The sequence below is a fragment of the Triturus cristatus genome, chromosome 3_1, assembly GCF_964204655.1.
Source record: "Triturus cristatus chromosome 3_1, aTriCri1.1, whole genome shotgun sequence".
Lineage (NCBI taxonomy): Eukaryota > Metazoa > Chordata > Amphibia > Caudata > Salamandridae > Triturus > Triturus cristatus.
The window spans coordinates 536,819,557-536,831,610 of record NC_140583.1 but is presented as its reverse complement, the minus strand read 5'-3'; positions in this window follow the sequence as shown (position 1 = coordinate 536,831,610).

Sequence of the window (12,054 nt, the reverse complement as noted above, 5' to 3'; positions counted from 1 at the left end):
TCCCTAGTGGCCTCGTTCTTCGGTGCCTGCGACCCGCGGTGACAGCGCCGCCTCGTTAGAGGGCGCTTGGGTCACGCGCTTGACGCGGCATGCGTACTCTGGATTCCACGAATTCTGACATCACGTCTAGATCCAGAGCACCGCTGCCGCGCGAACCTGGTCTGGCCTTTGCCTGCTGTGACACCCCTGACCTGGGTCTGTTGTGTATCTGGGGAATTATCCCTGTTTATTTCGCTGGGGAATTATTCCCGTGCTGCAGTTGGTTGTTACGTCCCCCCGAACGCCCGTAATTACGGGTCGGTACCTGCTGTTAGGCAGTTGTCAGCAGTCTTGTTGCTTAGTTAGGGGTTCGTATTTTCTAGGCCAAAAACGGTCCTCTTTGGGGAGTCAGTATCGCAGACAGAGTCTGCTGGGGACCCGTTTTGCTGCAGGCTGCCCTCACAATCTGTTGGCACCAGGGCTGTTGGGGTCCAGGGCTTAGCCCTTTTTGTTATTGTGTGCATTGCCCGCCTTTATCAGGCTGTCACCCAGCTCCCCTTATATTCTGAGGTACAATCCCTCACCTGGTTCCTGCTCATCTTCCCCTGGTGCTTAGTTGTTCGCCATGGCGGAATTCCAGGATGACGTCTATGAGGATGATCAGTGGGAGCAAGACCCCCTTGCGGCCCTTCAATAGAATGATGATTTCTATTACGCAGTAGATGCGTCCATCCTCAAAGCTGTGGAGCAGACTATGACACCCCTTGAACAGAGGTTGGTTCGTAAGATAGACCAAGCCTGTGATTGCCTAGCGAAGGCTTCTCAGGGGTTTTCTACCGCCCTCCAGTCTTCTGTTCCTTTGTCGGACTCTCAACCACCGGCAAAGCGCGCCAAGTCCGCTGGCCTAGACACCGATGCCTTTGACCGCCTCAAACAGGCATTTCTTGCCAGTACTGCCCCACAACCGGACCCTTCCAATACCCCTCCAATGCCCCTGGTTCCTGTTGAGGATGATGACCAGGACGATGATGATGACGCAGCCGGCCCCATGAGGCCTTGGCGCCCTTCTCACCCAGATCCTTCCTCGGACAGGCAGAATCTCTGTGCAGATATGTTGGGTCCTGATGATGTTCTTCATCCACGTTCCTCCGACTAGGCCCCCTCGGACAAGGTGGCCCAATATGTGGCCAGTCGTATCCACCGCCCGCTCGAACCCGCGACTCGCAACTGTCTTAGGGCAGAATGTCCTCGCCCCTCCCTGGAGGGGAAAGTGGCCGCCTCGCCCGGCATCGAGCCGAGAATGGCCACCTTCCTTCAGAAGTTTATCAAAGATCCTAAAAAGGGCATCGACAGGTCCTGGCGGGCGTGCCAGGACAAGCTCCTTGATATCCTGGGCCCAGCTACCAAGATCCTAGACATGGTGGAGGATGCCAAGGCTTCTGGTTCCCTCATTTCTCCTGAACATCTGTCCTTGTGGGCTCAGCGTGTGGTGGTGTTCCTGGGAAATGCCAACTGTGCTATTTCCATGGAACAGCGCCGGTCTCTTCTGATTAAAGTAGACCCGAAGTTGGGGGATCTGGCCGACTCTGAGGCGGGCGCTGTGGCACAGGACGGCCTCTTTGGTGAACCCTTTATAAAAGAGTTGGGGCGGTTTGTTAATATCTTTACCTCCCTGGACCGGGCGCAGTCCGCTATCAGAAAAGTGTTTCGCCCTCGGGTTTTCCGAGGGGCTGGACGAGGAAGGGGCTGCTCGTCCGGCTGTCCCAATCAACACAGGGAACAAGGCTCCGATAACAGGCAGTACCAAGACCAGGCCCGCATCGGCAACTTTTACCCCACCCAAGGCCGGAGAGACAAGAACAGAGGAGGAAGCGGTGGTGGCATCTCCACTTCTTCTGGTGAGTGTTCTCCCTTCTTCCCTTCTAAAAGTGGGGGGCCGTCTGGTGCGTTTTATCCTGACCTGGAATTCCATCACGGGGTACGCCTGGTTCCTGCAGACGGAGCAGGGTTTCCACATAGAGTTTCTCCGAACTCCTTCGCAACCCGTGACTCCCCGTCCGCTCTGTTTTTCCGTCGCAGACTCTGTTCTAGTCGATCGAGAGGTGCAGTCTCTCCTGGACAAAGGGGCTATTGCTCTCACCCCCATAGTTTTATCAGCAATCTCTTTTTATTGGACAAGCCAGATGGGGGAAAGCGCCCGGTTATAAATCTGCGCAAGTTCAACGAGTGGTTAGTCTACCGCCACTTCAAGATGGAGGGCATCCATCTGCTGCGCGATGTTCTTCGCCCCAACGATTGGATGGCGCATCTCGACCTCAAGGACGCTTACCTGACGATCCCGGTTTTCCCGCCTCATCGTCGGTTTCTTCAGTTCTCCTGGAGGGGCGAGACTTACGAGTTCACCACTCTGCCCTTCGGCCTGTCCTCCGCTCCTTGGCGCTTCACCAAGGCCCTTCGGCCGGTGATCGAGCGCCTGCAGACGTCGAGCATGAAATTAATCGTCTACCTAAACGACATTCTTTAGATGGCTCAGGATCCTCGGATGCTCTCGCGTCACCTGCAGTAGGCGGTCGACCTCCTTCCGAGCCTCTGGTTTGTCATCAACGAGGCCAAGTCTACCCTGGTCCCGTCTCAGACGGTTCTTTTTCTCAGCTTTACGATAGACTCCGTGGAGTACACCCTCAGCCTTCCCTCGCGCAAGATGACGAAAATTCATCACTAAATTCGGAGGTCTTTATCCCAGTCTCCGATCTCTTTCAGACACATTATCGGTCTTCTGTCGGACTCCATTCAGAAAATTACAGAGCCCTTCAGCATCTCAAGGCGGCGCAAAGGCCTTTCTTATTCCCACAAACTGGCTCTCTCAGCGGATGCCAGAGAGGAGCTCCAATGATGGCTCTCGCACATGGAGGCTTGGAATGGACGAGCCATTTTTGGGTACACACCAGATATTGTTATAGAGTTCGACGCGAGCAGGTCCAGCTGGGGCGTGCAGTGTGTCGACTTCACCACGGGAAGTGTGTCCTCTCCGTCGCAGCAGAAATTACACATCAATTGTTTGGAGCTTTTGGCGGGCTCGTTCGCGATCCAGTGCTGTACCAAGGATTCGATATAGTCCTGCGTCCTCCTCAGGATGGACAATGTGTCGGCGAATACATCAACCATCTAGGGGGCGCGCGCTCAAAGGCTCTCTCCGGTCTGGCAGCAAATTTTTGGCAGTGCTGCCTGGATCACCGGTCACAGAGGAGTATCTTCTGGGCCAGGACAACCGGGTGGCGGACTTCCAGTCGCGGCATTTTCACGACGGGAGTCTCTGGAAGCTTCACCCGGGAGAGTTTGCGGTCCTCCAGAGTCTCTGGGGGCCCTTTTTGGTGGACCTTTTTGCCTCCCGTCTAGATCACCAGCTTCCATGGTTCTTCAGTTGGAGGCCGGACCCCCTGGCGGAGAGGTCGGACACGTTCCGTCAGAATTGGGGGGAGGAAGCGGGTTACGCCTTTCCCCCGTTTGCCATGATCACGTGAGTGACAGCCCAGGTGAGGCGCCAGAAAGCGGATGTGGTGCTCATCTCGCCGATTTGGAGATCGCAAGTCTGGGTTCTGCAGGAGCTTTCTTGGGATTTTCCAATCCCACTCCCCCTGTTTCCGACTCTTCTCCTCGATCTGACAGGGAATCCTCATCCTCTCATTGGACAGGGGTCTCTGACCCTCATGGCATGGCAGATTACAGGGGACGATGGGAGGTCGCGGGCCTTTAGGAACCAGCTGCGGCGTTCCTGGCTAGAGCCTGGGCTGACAGTACCGTCAAAAGATACCGGTCCTCCTGGGTACGGTGGTGTCATTGGTGTGTGCGACGGAGTGTCGATCCCATGGCAGCAGATGTGTCCTCCATCTTAAGTTTTTTGTCCTCTCTAGTGGAAGGGGGTTTGGCCTATCGGACCGTCAATGCCTTTCGCTCTGCTATATTTGCTGGGCATGCCATGGTTGATGGCTCACCGGTCGGGGAACACCCCTTGGTCTGTCGTTTGCTCTGTGGCATCCGTCTGTCATTTTCCCCTGAGCCTCGTTACTCCCAACTATGGCATGTGAATAGGGTTCTGAATTTGCTGCTATCCTGGCAGCCGAATAGGTTCCTTTCTAGGAAGGAGCTTTCTGCGAAATTGGCCATGTTGCTTTGTCTGGTGCCTTGCAGACGGGTCTCGGATGTTAAAGCCCTGGATGTCTCGGGTCGAATTTTTTCCCCTACGGGGGTTACTTTTACTATCCATAGATGCACCAAGTGTGGAACGAAATCCATCTCGTATCCCGCATTTCTGGATTCCCCTAAACTGTGTGTGGTTGCTTGCCTCAAGGCATATGAAGTGATGTCAGAGGAGTTCCGCCCTCCTGGGGAACGCCAGTTTCTCATTTCTTTCAAGAAGCCTCATAAGGCTGTGTCTTCCCCCACAATTGCTCGCTGGGTAAGGTGGGTGATGCACGAAGCCGGGATCGACTTGTGTGCTTTTGGAGCACATTCTACGATGGCCTCCAAAGCATTTACCCTGGGAGCTCGTATAGAAGGCATTCTGAACGAGGCAGATTGGTCTTCAGACTCTCCCTGTAAGCGGTTTTATTTCAAACCGGTTATCGATATGGCTCACTTGGTGGTGAGCAAGCTTTAAACTAGCATAATCCTCGCCTCCGGTCCTGGCATAGAATGAAAAATTTCCTAGCTATCGTAACGGAAAGTTTTAATTCTATTAAGGACTCTGAAGAAATCTTCATGACTGACGGATATAAACCTACTGTATCCAATTAAGGAAAGGAGGTCTGGGATGCTGTTTTTGTTGACCAAGACGACAGTAACACCGGTGTGTACAATTCGGTGGAGAGGTTGCAGTAAATGTTTGCTAATTGAAAATAAGGGGGTGGGGGTCACAGAGTAGGGCAATAGAGCCACCTAAGGGGTTTGATGATTTTATTTGTGAATAGATGTGTACATCTTTCAATACAGTTCGCTTATATCTGTTATTGCCATTCCATTCCAAAAACTTTATTTTGGCCACAAAAGACCATAAAAGTAAATTTGACAATAAAACATTAACACGCTTAAAAAATATTTGCAATAATACATTCAATATTACCGAGTTCATTTTCGTTGAATTCACAACAGTTTTACAAAGATACACATAAGGAAGAAAAAGGGAACTCTGCCATATGAATGGTGATTATATATATATATATATATATATATATATATATTATCTATTATCTACTGGCGGTCACCAGTAGATAGTTATAGTTAGGATCGTGTTTCCATAGGAAATCCGCAACATTCTATTTGGAATAACTTTGGCGCTGATTGAAGAATCCTCGCGAAATTTTCAAAATAGGTGGGGCGCTCTGCTCCGCTCCTTCCCTGAAAGTCTTGGGGGGATTCGTCAAGCAGGGGCTAAGAAAAAGGGGGGGTCCCAAAACGCATTTTCCCCATGCATTTTTCCATAGGACCTTTAGTCCAAGCTACAGCCCGAACGGCTGAACAGAATTACTTGAAATTTGGCAGAGAGGTAGTCCTCAGGTCAGGGATGTGCCTTCTGCAGGTCTGGTGTAAATCTGTTCAGTATTTCCTGAGAAAATAGCATTTAAAAGCATATATATATCTATAAGCGTGCACCGTGCGCGTACGGTAAAACTTACCGTACGCGCACGCTGCCGTGCGCGAGCGCGATTCTGATTGGTTGTTAGATCTTAGTAAATATTCGAATCGGTCGAAACCAGGAAGTGTCGGCCGCCATTTTGTCTCTCGCAGTCTGAGGGGGTGAAAAACAAAGGTGGAGAACGTGAAAAGGGGGCAGGGTGGACAGTTCCTGACCCCCTAGCCTTTGTCAGGGGGTCCCAGAAGGACCCCCAAGGGCCAAAATTTCCTTAACGTGGGCATGCGGTGCGCGAAGCGCACCATGCGCCCACCGCGCACGCGCATGGTGAAAAACCTTAAAAAAAAAAAATACATAACTTAGCATTTAAAAAACCGTACAAATTCACTGAAAAAACCATAGGTTTCACACAGTTGCAGGCAACTATAACTCACGCGACCGCAATCCTCTGCTGATGATGTCAGATATTACATCACTGATGACATATGTGTCTTTCTGAAAAAAAAATATTTGTAATATATGTATAGCTAAAAATTTATGGAAGAAGACATGGGTAAATAAGTGTCTAAATACAGTGATGTAATATCTTGACGTCATCAGCAGAGGATTGCGGTCGCGTGAGTTATAGTTGCCTGCACTAACTATAACGGGGGAATTTCAATGGTTTTTCATGAGTGAAATGTCCAGCTAACTATAACATGTGTGAAACCTATGGTTTTTTAAGTGAATTTGCAAGGTTTTTTAATTGCTAATTCCTAACTATAACGTATGTGAAACCTATGGTTTTTTCAGTGAAAATATATATATATATATATATTTTTTTTTTTGTTAATGTCATAAAAAGGATTAAAAAGGATGCAATAAAAATGAAGATAAAAATTTTACAAAGTTAGGAATGGATATAACCTAGATCCTATGCGTAATCAACTATTTCTCTCCTCCCGGAATCAACTACTTTAAAAAGGGACGCCTAATGAACCACATTGAGTTTAAAAAGCATGAAACAGCAAACACTATTGGTGGGTGAGTTACATATTTTAAGACCCTCAGTGCCTCCGCGCAACGCACAAAGCCGATGTTCTTGCACAGTTGGATTAGCCAATGCTTCCGCGGCATGAGATAGGCTGGACAAAAAAAAGAAAATGTGGGTAATTGACTCTTCCTTGTATTTACAAGCGGGGCATTCACTATTGCTTTCTTTAGCCCATTTGCTGGTAAAAGAATGAAGTGGGAGGGACCCTATCCTAAACTGAACATAAAGTTTCATGGCTAAAGGGGGTTCGATGGTATCCAGAAAGGATTCCCTTTTGAACACGTCTTTGACTTGGAGAAACTCCATAGTCAAACGACCGTGAGAAGAACTTTCCTGGGTAACCGCTAGTTTGTGGGATCTATAACATCCAACTATAGCCACCCTGGGGGTCATTGGGCATGTTATGTCAGGTGTCCTCCATAAATCTGGCATACCTAACTTATATGGTTTAACCAGGAAATTTTCTTAAGAGTACAGGGAGCTAAACATTCCTTAAAGGTGGACTGTTCCGGGGTCGCCCATAGACGACGCCAAAATGTGATGGGTCTAAGGGCGATCTCCTCATCTATGGGCCTAATACTCAAGTCCATGCGAATAGGCAGCAGGGGAGTACTACGAGGGAGGTCTAGGAGCTGCCGCAAGAAGCTATTTTCCACCTTACTCAGATCAGAAGAGGGTCGGTGCCCCCACAGTTCTGCACCATATAAAGTAGCACCCCGTGCGTGTGCCTTATAAACTTCCACCAAAGGGCCCGCCGGTTTAAATGCAGAGGAGCTATGTAATTTCATAATCCCTCCCACCGTCTGTGTAAGCCTGAGCCTTGCCTTTGTCATCTGTGGTCCCCATTTAAAGTGTTCGGACAAAGTTACACCCAAATAATCAAACGCCTTAACTCTTTCCAGGGGAATTCCATAAAGAGATGGTTTGGGGCGAGTAGTTTTAGGGGGGTTGAAGACCATATACTTTGTTTTTAAAATATTGATCTCCAATCCCCTGAGCTTGCAGAAATTAGCAAACCCATCCAGAATACGCTGACTACCCATTGGTGTTTTAGCAAGTAGGAGGGTGTCGTCCAGCGCCGGCACCCTCCCTGAGGCTAACTTTGGGGCATCATTGTCTTTAATTCTATTGAGATGGTCAATGAGCCCGTTGAAAAAGAGGCAGAATAAAGTGGGGGCCAGGACACAGCCCTGGCGAACCCCTTTCCTAACTGGGAAGCGCGAGGTAAGCTCCCCGTATTTTCCACATCTCACTTGGGCAAAGTTGTCTTGATGGAGCCTTTGACATGTTTGATCTGAAGCCAGCCAGATATGGGGTCAAAATCAATTTTTTCTTCCATCCAGCCCTGGAGTCAATCTAAAAGGACAAGACCAAAAAGTTTTTGGGTGGTATTGATTAAACTGATCAGCCTGTAATTGATTGGGAGAAGAGGGCAGCCTTTTTTGTGTATGGGAACAATCTCGGCCCCACACCACGTGTCCGGGGGGGCTTCATGCCTTTCATAACATTAAATAGAACCCACAGATAGGGTACCCAGATTTTGGGATCCTCTTTGTAAAGTTCACCTGGTAGTTTATCTAGGCCCGGCGCTTTATTGCTATGGAGTCTATTAATAGCGTTGCCTACTTCGGTCATGGTGATCTCAGTGATCCCCTCACTGTCAGGTTCTAATATTACAGCGGGATTACCGGTACAGTCGGGACGGTCTTCCCTAGCTGAGTACAGCGACTCGAAGTGGGACTCCCATACTTCAGGAGCTATATTTGGCTCTATAGACAAGCTCCTTTCCCTATCACCAGAGCTTACTATTGCCCAAAAAGTTTTCAAATCCTTATTATCTAGGGCAATCCTGAGAGTTTCCCATCTGTCACTTTCCCAGGTTTTCTTTTGCTGTTTGGTTATCTCTTTATAACCGGCCCGGGTAGATTTAATTGAGGGCTTGTCCTTCGCTTTCAATGCCGCTAGTAGGGCTTGCTTGGCCACACAGCACTTGTCATTAAACCAAGGACATTTAAATCGTTTGGGTTCCCTCCCCCACATCAGGTGATGGAATACATCCACCAACTTCTCCAGTAGCTCTTGGTGCGTAAGAGCTGCCTTGTCCAGCTCCAGTAGGGGACCCCTCGCCTGCACTACCTCCCACATTTTAGTCAGTGACGGAATGGCTGCCTGATAAACGTTGGCCAGCTTAGGGGGTGAGTGTTGTATATAACCCCATCTAACATTTCTTCTATTGTTAGTCAATGTTAGTGCTCGGGCGGTCTATCCACTGGGGCAGCAGAGTTAGAACTACCAAGGTCCTCTGCTCTCAGGCTCAAAATCAAGTCGTTATGATCACTATCATGTCTAATAGTGATTCGAAAGTCAAGGACCCATCCCCACGATCTTGTTTCTACCAGAATATAGTCAAGTAAGGATGCTTGACCTGCTCGATTAAATGTAAGTTGTCCGGGGCGGTCCGATTTGGTACGCCCATTACATGCCCTTAGTGACGAGGCCAACGAGAGTGAATTAAGTTGCATTGCCAGTGTTGACCAGATCCTAATGGGACTAATCTGGGGATCGGGGACTGACCAGAGAATATCCTCCTCACTGAGCATGAAGTGATCCTGATCAGTAAGGGGTTCATATTGACAATTAAAATCACCCCCAACAATGAGCCGGATAGCTGGGTCCAGAGTTGGAATAAAGAGCCCTAACTGATCGATGGTAGCAGATTCCAGGCTGTTACTGACAGGTCTTGAATACACGTTAATTAGGGCGATTTTTACAGAGGAGGGAAAAGTGAGCAGAATACACTGGATGTCATTTGAAGGAGTTACCAACTGATCGGCTCTACAACCCAAATGAGTGTCCACCCAGATAGACAAACCGCCTGAGGGTCTGCCCCTTCCCCAAAGGTAGCAAAGGAATTGAAAGAGGCAAAACCCACCGGCTGAAATTCTTCCCTCGTCCAGGTCCCCTGGAACAGACAGATGTCCTGCTCTGCCACAAAAATCCCCCTGGATCTGGACAGGATAGTTTTTTTTTTTTTAAGGCCCGCCAGATTCCATGATAGAACCCTAATACTGTTATCTGTACCTCTTTTCCTTCTCAAGGCATCAACAGCACTGTTATTAGGGGCCACTTTGTCACCTTGTTGGACTAGATGGGAATTATCTGGAACAGGATTGGACTTACTGTCTTTCCTTGACTCACTATCTGGGGCGTTAGAGATAGTAACAGGGGCACATGGTTTCACAAGGAGAGTTTATTAACTGGGGAGGTATAAACTCCTATCCCCAGGTGTTCGCCTCAAACAATTCCCAGCATTACACTTCGGGTCCTGGCTGTATGGTCCTGAATTCCCTTCCATAATTGTCCCTTCCCTCAGGCAATCCACCGCCTCTAAGCTATCATATCTGTTGTTAACCGGGATGTTAAACAGAAATCGTGGATGAGAAACATCCCGGCATCCTTGGATTAGGGGTCTAGGGCCCCCAGTCAAGATGGGATTAATATCACGGCCCCTGTGGTTTGCCCAATGAGAAGGATAAAAAAATTCCAGAGGGTGGAGATTCATTCTAGTTGGAACATTAGAATGATAAGGAGAGGATTTGAGTAGGTTAGCAACAGTGATTGGCTTTCTAAAATTGATAACTGCACAGTCCCCAGGATCTATTTTTTCATCGTTGCCCACCCACCATACTCTACGGCCCATTGTGAACTCGTCGGCTTGAGCGTAATCAAACTGCTTATATCTAGCAAGCCAGAATAAGCATTTGTTACGAAGCTCGAGGTGAGTTTCCTTACTGCTATATTCTATTGGGGGGATTTCTATCAGAATTGCCACATAGGGGGAATATGCGGGGGGAAGGTTTATGTAGGGCAGGTTATAGTTTGTGCTTGCATGCTTTCCCTCAGTGTAAACAAGTGGTGGTTTCCCCATTAGGTTGGTCTTGGGGCCTGGGTCGATTGGCCTCTGAATGGATAAAGATCAAGGGGGGTGAGAGTGAGGTTATGCCCTACCCTCTAAACTTAAATTTGTGTTGCTTTGCTGTGTGACAACACTCTGACCCTTCGTCTTATGTCTGACTGGGGGGGCTTCGTAATTGTTATGGACTCCCTTTGCGAGGGGAGTAGTGGTAGTATGGATGGCTGCCTGGCAGCCCAAATCAATCCCTCCCCTAGGCATATTAAAAGGACATGTTTGTTGTTCTGTTCTTCTAGCTTCCCTTGGAACAGTGATCCTTTCTAGGTTGTCTAAACGACTAATGACAGGGGCCAGTTCTTCTCTAATTATGGCACTCACTATGCTCTGAACATCGTTCATCAAGTTCTTGGCCCATAAAGGGTAGGAGTGATCAATGTTAACGTCCTGAAAGTCACCCTGATTATGAACTTCCTCACATACTCCCTCTAAGTTGGATGGAGGGCCCTCGCAAGTTCTTTTTCTTTCTGGGCCAATCTCCGATTGCTGTTTGCGTTTCCCTGACTTGGGGATACTAGATGTAATTGTCTTCTTCCGCACTGTTCCCTTATTTGGAGCCTCACTAGGAATTACTAAAGGGGGGCTTCCAACTGGGATGGGGCCGCAATAGCTGGAATAAAGGCGGTTGGAGATGGGGATAGTGGGGGGTGAACTTCTAACTGGAGTGGGGTCTCAGTGGACAAGGCGGAGGCGTTTGAGGGTGGAATAAACAAAACCGGAGTAAGCTTGATTTCTGTATTGACCATCCCTATGGCCCTCTGAAGCATTTTATCTATAGAAGTTTGAGGCACTGAGGATTCAACCCTAGTTGTAGATCTGGGAGGCCCCAGCCTCTTCCCCATTCTGGGATACAGGAACCTTGTGTCCCAGCGTTGGGAGTATCAAACCTAGACACCTTTTCCTATAAAAACAGAGCCCACAACCAGCTTACAACCGGGGGATCAATTAGTGCAGAGGTCCTGTAGCTAGTGACCCACTCTCCTTAAACCCAATAGGGGGCCCCGACCGTCCACTTGCAATTGTACCAAGACACCAACACCAATAGCTTTGAGTCCTGCACGGCCTAACAGTCCTTCAAGGGTCGGCCAGTCATTAAGTCTTTTATTAATCCCCGGAAAAAGGGCGTCACAACGAGTCTTATGAGCCAAGACTGGCTAGATTGGCTAATCATGCAGGAATTCAGGCCTCCTAAAGTGTCAACACAGATAGTCTATGCAGCAGCAAATGGGAAGGGGTTCAACAAAACAAGAGCAAGTCAGTTACAGGAAATACCTTATAAATTGAAAGCTTACTCACTGGTGTTAACACAAGATGGTGAGAAATGGAACCAAGAGGACTGGCCCTGCCCTGCCTCTTCCTGGCGAAGACGGGCACAGGACGGGCCCGGGCACCGCCCTCACGCGTCCCGCACTGCGTGGGGCGCTCGTTGCTTTTGAAGCGCCT